Source organism: Scyliorhinus canicula, chromosome 13 (genome assembly GCF_902713615.1).
Source record: "Scyliorhinus canicula chromosome 13, sScyCan1.1, whole genome shotgun sequence".
NCBI lineage: Eukaryota > Metazoa > Chordata > Chondrichthyes > Carcharhiniformes > Scyliorhinidae > Scyliorhinus > Scyliorhinus canicula.
Window position 1 is genome coordinate 153,662,456 of NC_052158.1, and position 12,267 is coordinate 153,674,722.

The 12,267-nt window shown below is 46.5% G+C and overlaps 1 protein-coding gene across 1 annotated transcript in view; it reads right to left on the minus strand.

The window, feature by feature from the left end:
- Nucleotides 1-12,267, minus strand: part of LOC119975466 (membrane-spanning 4-domains subfamily A member 8-like) — a 252,233-nt gene that overhangs the window by 176,033 nt on the left and 63,933 nt on the right. The gene's annotated exons all lie outside the window — the stretch shown is intronic.

Consider the following 12,267-nt stretch of genomic DNA (forward strand, 5'->3'; position numbering starts at 1 on the left):
AGATGCTCTGGCTGGGGCATATTCTTGGCCTGTAACATTGTAGGTAGCAGACGAGGAACATATCAGCCATGATAGAATGGCGGAGCAGACTTGATGGGCTGAATGGCCCAATTCTGCCCCTATATCTCATGAATTTATGAACATATTTCCTGCTGTTTTCTGCAGCTGTTTCCACGGTTACATGTGTAATCTCAGTCAAGATGTTACTGTCACCAGGAGGGGGTGCTGCTTTGTTGATGAAGCTGTCCAATCAGTGAGGACCTCAAGCCCAGATTATTTCTATAATCAGCTGAAAGCAAATTACTGTGGATGCTGGATCTGAACCAAAAATAGAGAATGTTGGACAATCCCAGCAGGTCTGCCAGCACCTGGGGAGAGAGAAGGGAGCTAACGTTTCGAGTCTGGGTGACTCTTTGTCAAAGCTAGGATCATTTCTACCTGTTCCCGTGATGCAGTTCGAACTAACAGCAAAGAAACATACTATTTAGTCCAATAAGAGTGTTGCTGTTGTATCTGCTTTTCACAATAGTCCTCCCACAATATTCCTCCCACCTTCATTCATTTAACTCTGTTAAAGATTAAAGATCAGGGAAGGGATCCTCCACTGCCCACCGCCTGTAGCCTGGGCTCGGCCTTACAGTGCTTTGGCCCCTCCCTGGTGCCAGCATGGAAGTTGCCAGCGGGAGGATACAAATGGGTCATGTGAATCTATTTGCATCCTATTAATGGGCTGGACTCTCCACACACCCATAATGCTCCGGCAGTCTGGACCGGGATTCATGCAGACGTGGATTGGTGCAAGTGTTTACCGGCATGGGCCTGACCCAGTGGGCCTCATGATTTGCCAAGGGGTAGGTATTTAATTTAGGTGCCCCCAAAGTCCATCAAAGGACCCCCTTCCACCCCATAATGCAAATCCTGCCCGCCCCCCCCCCCCCAGCCCCCATCCCCCATTCAGACCACCTCACCAAACCCCACCACCAGAGAACTCCATCAGAACCCATATCAGAGAAACCCATCAGAGACCTCCACAACAAAGACCCCTACCAGTGACCCCCATCAGTGACCACCACCAGAGACCCCATATCAGAGACCCCCCATATCAGAGACCCCCCATATCATAGACCCCCCATATCAGAGATCCCCTATATCAGAGCCCCCCTATATCAGATACCCCCCCATATCAGAGACCCCCCCCATATCAGAGACCCCCCATATCACAGACCCCCCATATCAGAGATCCCCTATATCAGAAGCCCCCATATCAGAGACCTCCCATATCAGAGACCCCCCATATCAGAGAACCCCATATCAGAGACCCTCCCCATATCAGAGACCTCCCATATCTGAGACCACATATCGGAGACCCCCATATCAGAGACCCCCATATCAGAGACCCCCCATATCAGAGACACCCCATATCAGAGATCCCCCATATCAGAGACACCCCATATCTGAGACCCCCCATATCATAGACCCCCATATCAGAGACCCCCATATCAGAGACCCCCCATATCAGCGACCCCCATATCAGAGACCCCCCATATCAGAGACCCCCCATATCAGAGACCCCCATATCAGAGACCCCCATATCAGAGACCCCCATATCTGAGACCACATATCAGAGACCATCCCATCAGCAACCTCACATCAGAAACCCCCATCATAGACCCCCTCATCAGAAGATCATCATCATGTCAGAGACCCCCATCAGAGACACCCCCACCCTTCAGAGGCCCCCTATCTGAGACCCCCCACCCCTCTCAGTCACCTCTGCCTAGAAGTTGAAGAGCAGTCCAGACAGAAACAATGAAAAGTTGCTGTTTTTTTACTCCCCTGTCCCGTACACCTATTGCCTCAGACAGAGGTGTAGAAAGCAGTAGCTATTACTTCACAGAAAGCCAAAGAATTATTATTATTATTATTGAGGCTTTAATTCCCTCTCAGACTCTTTGATGCCCAACAGACATTCAAATACAACCATCTGGTTTTTGGGGGTGTCTTCTAGTCCGGCGATTTTTCAAAGGGCAGTAGTGGACAATCTGTTACGGGGATTCCCCGTGTGGCAGTTTACTTGGACGCTATCCTGATCACAGGGAAAACTGAGGAGGAGTAACCACAACAACCTGGATCAAGTGTTAAAGAGATTTTCAGAGGCAGGCCTGAAGCACAGCAAACGCACCTTCCAGGTACAGTGCGGGGAGAGCTGTCAAGGGAGCTACAAATGGTAAGAATGTGTTTGAACTCAGGTTCTTGGCTTAGTGAACTATTAAGGGAAGTTCAGGACCGTGCTGATTTGTGGGATCCATAACTTTAATAGTCAGGAAGAGCACCCAGCTGAGGCCACTATAACTTTGGGAAAAGCGATCGCGATCGCTCAGGCGGCAGAGTGCCCCGTGCAAGGAGCCACTGAGCTCCAAAGTGTGTCTGAAGGGAAGGTATCAATCATGGGACGGTTTGGTCTCGAGGTGCACGGAGGGATTAGCAGAGAATCAGACCCGGTGCTCTGGACCGGATCGGAGTCAAAGGACCGAGGAAAAAACTGCTTTTGTTGTGGAGGGAGACCATAGGGGCTGGTTTAGTATAGGGGCTGGTTTAGCTCACTCAGCTAAATCGCTGGCTTTGAAAGCAGACCAAGCAGGCCAGCAGCACGGTTCGATTCCCGTACCAGCCTCCCCGGACAGGCGCCGGAATGTGGCGACTAGGGGCTTTTCACAGTAACTTCATTGAAGCCTACTCGTGACAATAAGCGATTTTCATTTCATTTCATTTCATCTTCAAGAGATCTGGCGTGATCGGGTGTTTGACTGCTTTCAATGCAATCATAGGTGTCACGTCCAACCACGTCGAGACAAAACGAGCCAAGGTAAAATATCAACAGCAGCGGCTTCAGTCCACAGTGCCACTGAACACAGTGGAGAGCTCTGAAGAAGACCATGCAGTGTATCGGTTGAATGCGGGACGTTGGTGATGGTCGTGGGAGAGCGAGCTTTCAATAAATCCCCACCGCGAATCAACCTTTAAGTTCGAACAGGACAACAGTCAAACTTTCAACATACTCTGGGGAAATGTTGAAAATCCTTGGAGCCACCAAAACACCAGTGGCATATAAGGAGCAAGAAGCCGATCTGCTCTTGGTTGTTGGAGAAGGGCACAGACCCAGCCTGATGGGAAGAGACTGGTTACAGAGGATTAGGCGCAATTGACTGGAAATCCATTAACTTTCCAATGGCATACTCCCACGATGTTCTAAGAAAGTATGAAGATGTTTTTCACAAGGAGCTGGGCCAGATCAAAGGCGTTAAAGCCAAAATCTATGTCAATCCGAACTCAATGTCCATGATCTTCAGTGCCATAAGCCCTCCATTAGAAGGTTGAAGCTGAATTTAAGAGATTAGAAGAAATGTGCATTATCAAACCAGTTCAGTTCTCCGAGCGGGCAAAACCAATAGTCCCCCTTCTCTAATGGGATCATTGGATAAGAATTTTTGGGGACTACAAACTAACCATAAATCAGGCTGCCCAGGTTGATAGTGTCATGTGAGAGTACCTTTAAGAAATGGGTGTTTGTAAATGGATGTTTGTAAATGGACGTTTGTAAATGGGTGTGCATATAAATATCTGTAGTGAGAGTACCTTTAAGAAATGGCTGTTTACTCCTGCAGTGATGTCAGAGAGGGGGTGGAGCTTTCGTTTTCGGCTGTTTGCTGCAGGGTGTGTTTAAGTTTTGTTTTCAGTGTTGGAGCTGAAGCCAGGCCAAGCAGGTGTACTGCTGTTCTGTCTGCCATCAAAAGACTATCGCTTGGTCATTTGGTGAATTTAGAATTATAAATGTTTTCAGTAGTGACTTTAACCTGATGTGCTTCTGTTAAAGGTTTTGTTTTTTGTAAGTCTTCTGGATGTTAAAAGGAAAGCTTACAGGATTACTTAATGTTGTATTCTTTGGGGGGTGTATTTGAATTAATAGTTGCTATGATGTTCACTGTATGTTTTTAAAAAGGTTAACTGGAGTTCATAGAATAAACATTGTTTTGCTTTTTAAAAATATTTTTCCATTTCTGCTGTACCACACCTGTAGAGTGGGCCATGTGCTCCCCATACCACAATCTGGTAAAAGTTGTGGGTCAGGTGAACTTCATGACACACTTTGGTGCTCTCTAAACCCTGGCCCATAACAGCCCTCTGATGTGTCGTCCCTCAGTACATCTTGACTCTCTGCTTTCTGCCATTTAGTCATTCTTTTATTCAAAGTCATAAATTACTCCTAAGCCCATAACAATAGGTAGCTACTCCCTCAAGTCAAGGACCTCTACACCAAATTGGTGGGGTCTGTACCTACTCAAAGTTAGATCTTAGTCATGCATGCTTGCAACTGGAATTGGACAAAGAGTCCCAGATGTTAAAGCAAACATCCACATGGGAATTCTTCAGCACACAAGACGACCTTTCCCATTGCTTCAGTCTGCGCTATTTTCTAGCGTACAATGGAAAATCTCCTCCAGGGAAATTCCAAGTTGATGGTCTACCTTGAGTTCTAGTTACTGGCACCACCCCTGAAGAATACATGTCTCGCCTGGAGGAAGTGTTAAAGAGGTTTCGGGATGCAGGGCTCAACTTCACACCCGAAAAATGTATTTTCCTGGTCTCAGAAGGGACGTATCTAGGATTTCACTTTGATGCGACAGGATTACATCCACTGGAAGAAAAAGTCAAGGCTGTACGGGAAATTCCCGCACCCAAAAACAGTAGTGAGCTCAATTCCTTCCTCGGGATGGTAAATTATTATGGAAGATTCATTTTGAATTTAGATATAACATTGGCACCATCACACCAGCGACTAAAGAAACATCAGCTGTGATAATCGAGGGAGCCCCAAAAGGAAGCTTCTTGACTGGTGAAGCAAACCTTGCAGAACCTTTTGGTTCACTTTGCCCCAGAAAAAACTGATTGTGCTCACATGTAATGTGTTCCCTGATGGTACAGGAGCTGTTTCATCCCACAAGATGGATGATGGTTCAGAGCACCCCATCGCCTTTGCCTCGAGGATGCTTTTAGAAGCGTAATGGAATTATGCCCAGATTGAGAAGGAGGGCTTAGCAATTGTAGACGGAGTGAAGAACATTTTTTTACGGCAAGCAACAACGCTTTAATTCCAGATGTACTTTTGAATTAGAATTCCATCTGCCATGGTGGGATTCGAACCAGGGACCCCAGAGCATTACCCTGCGCCCCTGGATTGCTGGTCCGGTGACAACACTACTATGCCACCGCCCCCCCCTAAAGTCTGAAAATTCATATTCTCAAAAAACTGTTAATTGGAATAAATTTACAGATAAGGATTAATAGATGGAGCAAGAATCAGGAATAATTGAAGGGGCTGCAATGTGGAATGCTGGGATTTCTCTGGATGAATGAATGATAATGGGCCCAATGGACTCTGTAATCCATGATCACTGTGTGTTCTTAAAGCTTAGCTACAGGGTTGGATGAAGCAAAAGCAAAAAACTACGGATGCCGGAAATCTGAAATAAAAACAGAAAATGCTGGATAGATTCAGCAGGTCTGGAAGCATCTGTGGAGAGAAACAGAGTTAACATTTCAGGTCAAAATCATCCATCGACAGAACTTCTAAAAGGGACATTTAGATCCGTAGCATTAGCAAAGTGTCATTTTGGGTTTGAAAATGGATGCGATCCCTGAACACTTGGGAGGTGCGATCCAGATGCCTTCCCCACACGAAAGAGGCCTCGCCTGAGGCACATAGTCTCTGATTCACCTGCCCCGGGAGTAATCTAAGTACTTTGATTCAAATTGCTTCACAGCACTCATTCTCATTCACACCAGGGGGGCGACAACAGCTCCCAGATTCTCGGGGCGAGCCCTCACTCGATTACTGGATGCCATGGAGATGAGGTGGGACACAATCCACCTGCATGTTGGCACGAGGCCCTCCAACAAGGTCACCAAGCCCACCTGGGACATGGTGGCAGCAGTCTGGCCAAGAGGGCAGGGATTCAATGCAGAAAAAAAAGATGAATGATCTCCTACGACCTGCAAGGGTAAGTGACCCTTGTCTCTACCTTGGCATTCAACCATTTAGACACCCCTGTAATGTCAGATTGAACTCACAAGGTGCCACCTTGCACGTTCCCAGTACCCGCTCTCTCCGCACCATCCTCAAACCCACCGGCACTTCTAATCAGAACCCCATCCTGCTTGTGTGCAATGTCCACACTTACCAGTTGTCCTCAACGTCTGACCTGCCAGGCATCCGGCTCACAATATTCCCTTTTGTGTCCCTGCAGAAGGTAGCCCATATTCGCCAAGCGAGAGAGAAAATGGGCAGTGGGATGCCCAATTTAAGGATCCTGACACCTTTCGAGGAGGGGCCACGGAGCTCGGAGGAGAGAACCAGGTGCACAGAGAGCGTGATTGGTTTGTGACAAGAAGTGAAGAGCCACTGCACCTTCTTCCAGATGACCAGTCTCAAGTGAGATATTTATTGTTCAAACCCTCGACCAGGCCGTGTACGAAAACCATGTCCCTTGCCTTGCCTTGCAGGAACATCAACCGATGATACTGATCCACCATTAAGCAGAGCCACTCCCCTTCCACCTGAGACAGCACCATGGAGGAGATCACCGAGGAGGACATGACAGAGGTGATCATCCACACCATCCACCATGTCACAGACAAGCACCTCGGTGAGCGAAGATTGTTGCGAATGCTTCAGACTTGTCTTTTGCACAGATGTGCTGGGCTCCGCCATCATTGAGGATGGGGGTATTTGTGGAGCCTCCTCCTCCAGTGAGTTGTCAAATTGTCCACCACCATTCACGGCTGGATGTGACAGGACTGCAGAGCTTAGATCTGATCCGTTGGTTGTGCAATTCATAGCTCTGTCAATTATTTGCTACTTATGTTGTTTGGCACACAAGTAGCTGTGTTGTAGCTTTACCAGGTTGACACATGATTTTTAGGTATGCCTGGTGTTGCTCCTGGCATGCTCTCCTGTACTCTTCATTGAACCAGGGTTGATCACCTGGCTTTGCAGTAATGGTAGGATGGGAGATATGCTGGGCCATGAGGTTGCAGATTTTAGTTGAATACAATTCTGCTGCTGCTGCTGATGGCCCCCAGCGCCTCATGGATGCACAGTCTTGAGTTGCTTGGTCTGTTCTAAGTCTATCCCATTTAGCACGGTAGTAATGCCACACAACACAATAGAGGGTATCCTCAATGTGAAGAGGAGACTTCACAAGGACTGTGCAGTGGTCACTTCTACCGATACTATCATGGACAGATGCATCTGCAGCAGGCAGATTGGTGAGGATCAGGTCAAGTATGTTTTTCCCTCTTCTTGGTTCCCTCACCACCTGCTGCAGTCCCAGACTAGCAGCTGTGTCCTATGACCGGCCAACTCGGTCTGTGGCAGTCTTCAAGTCCACACCCAGAGTTTATTCTGTACCCTTGCCCCCTTCAGTGATTCCTCATGTGGTGTCCAACATGGAGCAGGACTGATTCATCAGTTGATGGTGGACAGTACATGGTCATCGGCAGGAGGTGTCCTTGTCCATGTTTTATCTGAAGCCATGAGACCTCTTGGGGTCCAGAGTCGATGTTGAGCACTCCCAGGGTAACCCCCTCCTGACTGTACACCACCACCTCTGCTGGGTCTGTCTTGCCGGTGAGACAGGGCATGCTCAGGAATGGTGATAGTGGTTACTGGGACATTATCTGTAAGCTATGATTCTGTGAGTATGACTATGTCAGGCTGTTGCTGGTATTCCCAAGCAGTCTCCCATCCACGTACTAACCAGGCCTGAGTCAGCTTAGCTTCCAAGATCAGGCATTTTCAGACTAGGATCGCCATAGGCTCTCCTTGACATTGAACTATTTTGGAGTCTCCTTGACTTTCAAAATGTGGGCAGCTGACATTGTTCAGGCTTAACTTATGTTGGCCAATTAGTTTGGTGAGCATGAGTTTCAGGAATGTTAGCGAGCACCATTAGTCTCTGTAGCTAAAACATGCAACATCAATAGACACCATTCATAGTCAGGCTGTGTCATCACAAGAGCTCTCTTTTTTTGTCACGCTTTTGTACTTCAGCCTCCTGGGTAACTACAGCATAATCTCTAAAAACATGCCCACCAGTGCTCCCAACCCCAACACCCTCGAATCAGCCCCACTCTACAGCTCCCCAACAGATACTGTCCCCTTGTACACCCTGGTAACAAGGTGGAGAGGAAATCTCATCTATTTCCTCACTCGGCAGTCAATGGCTCCTGGTTCTCCATTTTAAAAAAAACAGTAGTGATTCACTCCCATGTGACATCACGCTGGTGGGCGGGAAGGTTCGATGAGGTCTGGAGATTCGTCTATAACCTCGCCAATGATACTGAAATGCATTCAGATTAATTTGAATCAGGTCCTCACCCTTCCTGGGCGCAAAACTGATTGCATCATTGGGCCGAGCCCAGGAACATCACCTTCTCGCCAGCACAAATCCCGTTTCTGACCTCTCGCGATATTTTGTGGTCATGACGGGATTTATGTCTGCGACTGATGGGCAGAATCACGCCCATCGACTCGACTTCTCTACAGAGGTGCTGCCCTTCGATGAAGTAAGATAGCCGGAGCTTTGTGAAAAACATAAACAACAGCAATAGACTTCTTGGACCAAGTAGTCTATTTGTGCGCCGTTAGTTCTAGCTCAGTCACCAGGACAGATAGAAATGATCTGGGATTGATGTCTTCACTGAAACATGCTCATTAACAAAGCAGCAACCTCTCTTGGCGGCAACTTCTCCTTGACTGAGATTATACATGTAACCGAGGAATATCTCCAGAGAGTAGTGATGCTGCTTTAGATTGAAATGAATAAGCAAATATTTCAGAGAATAAAGAAATGCACAGCTATGAAAAAGGAATTGGTACACGCAGTGGGTGGTTCTTTCATCGTAGGGACAAGGCTAAGACCCACATTTAGCTAAAATATACAAAGATTCCACCTGGAATTTGGCTACGCATTGTTCAATGAACCCCCCACCCAAAGGAAAAAGGTCAATTCACAGTGGTTCCTTCCTCCCAATTGACTAAAATTCAAGTTTTCTTTTAGCTACTTTGCAATCTCCTGGATATTATAATGATCCGGGTGAGAACTCCTGAGAAATTATTTCCCCGTCAAAGGGTTTTGAAGTTGGGCTCACAGAGTGTTTGAATAGGAAAGTTAGACGAGACAGTTTAAGTTTCAAAAAAAGATGTAAATTTAATATTGTGAGAAAGCATGCAACTCGATGGTTATACAAAGCGTATAAATCGCAACACTACATAGTATCCCAAAAATACATCTAATTCTTATTTCCATAGGAGAATCCCAAACACAAACTTATACTTGACACAAACACTATATTTCAAATCATACAAGTTTCCATCAAAATCAAAGTAATATTATCCTAGTCCCCAAGAGTAACAGAATCATAGAGTCCAGTGCAGAAGGAGGCCATTCGTCCAATCGAGTCTGCACTGACTCTCTGAAAGGGCACCCTACCCAGGCCCATTCCCTGACCATATCCCCGTAACCCCCACCTAACCCGCTAAACCCTGGACACTAAGGGGTAATTTAGTGTGGCCAATCCACCTAACCTGCAAATCATTAAACTGTGGGAAGAAACATGTTGCCAATCGGCACCGGAGTCATCAATAATGTTGCCAATTAATAATGATGCTCTTTAGGGTCGCCAGGTATCAAATGATACCACCACAAAGCTTTACCGGATATCGATCAAAGGACCACACAACCAGTTAGTCAGTTCAAGTTCATAGATGGTTTATTTACAGACGATTACTTCGACATGCAACACAAAACACTACAAGGTAAACTACACCTAACAACTACAATAACCTATACTTAATTTCAGGGCAACCGGCTCTATGCAGATGGACAAGGCCTTTGTCCAGATCTTGCGCGGTTGGTTTTCCCAGCGGCACGGGTTGGCTTCAATGGGAATTCTGATTGACAAGCGGCGGAAGCGGAGAATCCCGACACCAGTGATCGACGCCCTGTCAAGAAATAGGTGCCTGGGAAGTGGGATAATCCCGTCCATTATCTAGTCTCTTCTTTCCACCGATGCTGCCGAACATGTTTGGTGTTTAGTGCATTTTCCGGGTTTGTTTCAGATGTCCAACAGCTGCCTTTTCTTTGCGTTCAATTATTTAACTATGTAAAAGTTTTGAACTTAAAAATTGGGTGTATATTTTAAGGACTAAGTTTGTTCCAGTTAGACTATCCAACAGAGGCCCTGCAGTCAGTGAGACTCCAGCCAGATGCACCAATTAGTTCATCAAAGACATGAGAAGTATTTGGCAGGTAGGATCAAGGAAAACCCAAAAGCTTTCTATAGGTATGTCAGGAATAAAAGAATGACTAGGGTAAGAGTAGGGCCAGTCAAGGACAGTGGTGGGAAGCTGTGTGTGGAGGCCGAGGAGATAAGCGAGATACTAAATGAATACTTTTCATCAGTATTCACTCAGGAAAAAGATAATGTTGTGGAGGAGAATGCTGAGACCCAGGCTATTAGAATAGATGGCATTGAGGTGCGTAGGGAAGAAGTGTTGGCGATTCTGGACAAGGTGAAAATAGATAAGTCCCCGGGGCCTGATGGGATTGATCCTAGGATTCTCTGGGAAGCCAGGGAAGAGATTGCTGAGCCTTTGGCTTTGATTTTTAGGTCATCATTGGCTACAGGAATAGTGCCAGAGGACTGGAGGATAGCAAATGTGGTCCCTTTGTTCAAGAAGGGGAGTAGAGATAACCCCGGTAACTATAGGCCGGTGAGCCTCACGTCTGTGGTGGGTATAGTCTTGGAGAGGATTATAAAAGATACGATTTATAATCATCTAGATAGGAATAATATGATTAGGGATAGTCAGCATGGTTTTGTGAAGGGTAGGTCATGCCTCACAAACCTTATCGAGTTCTTTGAGAAGGTGACTGAACAGGTAGACGAGGGTAGAGCAGTTGATGTGGTGTATATGGATTTCAATAAAGCGTTTGATAAGGTTCCCCACGGTCGGCTATTGCAGAAAATACGGAGGCTGGGGATTGAGGGTGATTTAGAGATGTGGATCAGAAATTGGCTAGTTGAAAGAAGACAGAGAGTGGTAGTTGATGGGAAATGTTCAGAATGGAGTTCAGTTACGAGTGGCGTACCACAAGGATCTGTTCTGGGGCCGTTGCTGTTTGTCATTTTTATAAATGACCTAGAGGAGGGCACAGAAGGTTGGGTGAGAAAATTTGCAGACGACACTAAAGTCGGTGGAGTTGTAGACAGTGTGGAAGGATGTTGCAGGTTACAGAGGGACATAGATAAGCTGCAGAGCTGGGCTGAGAGGTGGCAAATGGAGTTTAATGTAGAGAAGTGTGAGGTGATTCACTTTGGAAAGAAAAACAGGAATGCGGAATATTTGGTAAAATTCTTGGCAGTGTGGATGAGCAGAGGGACCTCGGTGTCCATGTACATAGATCCCTGAAAGTTGCCACCCAGGTTTATAGGGTTGTGAAGAAGGCCTATGGTGTGTTGGCCTTTATTGGTAGAGGGATTGAGTACCGGAGCCATGAGGTCATGTTGCAGCTGTACAAAACTCTGGTACGGCCGCATTTGGAGTATTGCGTACAGTTCTGGTCGCCTCATTATAGGAAGGACGTGGAAGCTTTGGAACGGGTGCAGAGGAGATTTACCAGATGTTGCCTGGTATGGAGGGAAAATCTTATGAGGAAAGGCTGATGGACTTGAGGTTGTTCTCGTTAGAGAGAAGAAGGTTAAGAGGTGACTTAATAGAGGCATACAAAATGATCAGAGGGTTAGATAGGGTGGACAGTGAGAGCCTTCTCCCGCGGATGGAGGTGGCTAGCACGAGGGGACATAGCCTTAAATTGAGGGGTAATAGATCTAGGACAGATGTCAGAGGTAGGTTTTTTATGCAAAGAATGGTGAGGCCGTGGAATGCCCTACCTGCAACAGTAGTGAACTCGCCAACATTGAGGGCATTTAAAAGTTTATTGGTTAAGCATATGGATGGTAATGGCATAGTGTAGGTTAGATGGCCTTTAGTTTTTGACTTCCCATGTCGGTGCAACATCGTGGGCCGAAGGGCCTGTACTGCGCTGTATCGTTCTATGTTCTATGTTCTATGTTCATCGATCTTTTTCACCATAATTTTGAGGAACAGAATTTAGCATCTTGTCATGCTCAGAATGGAAGCAG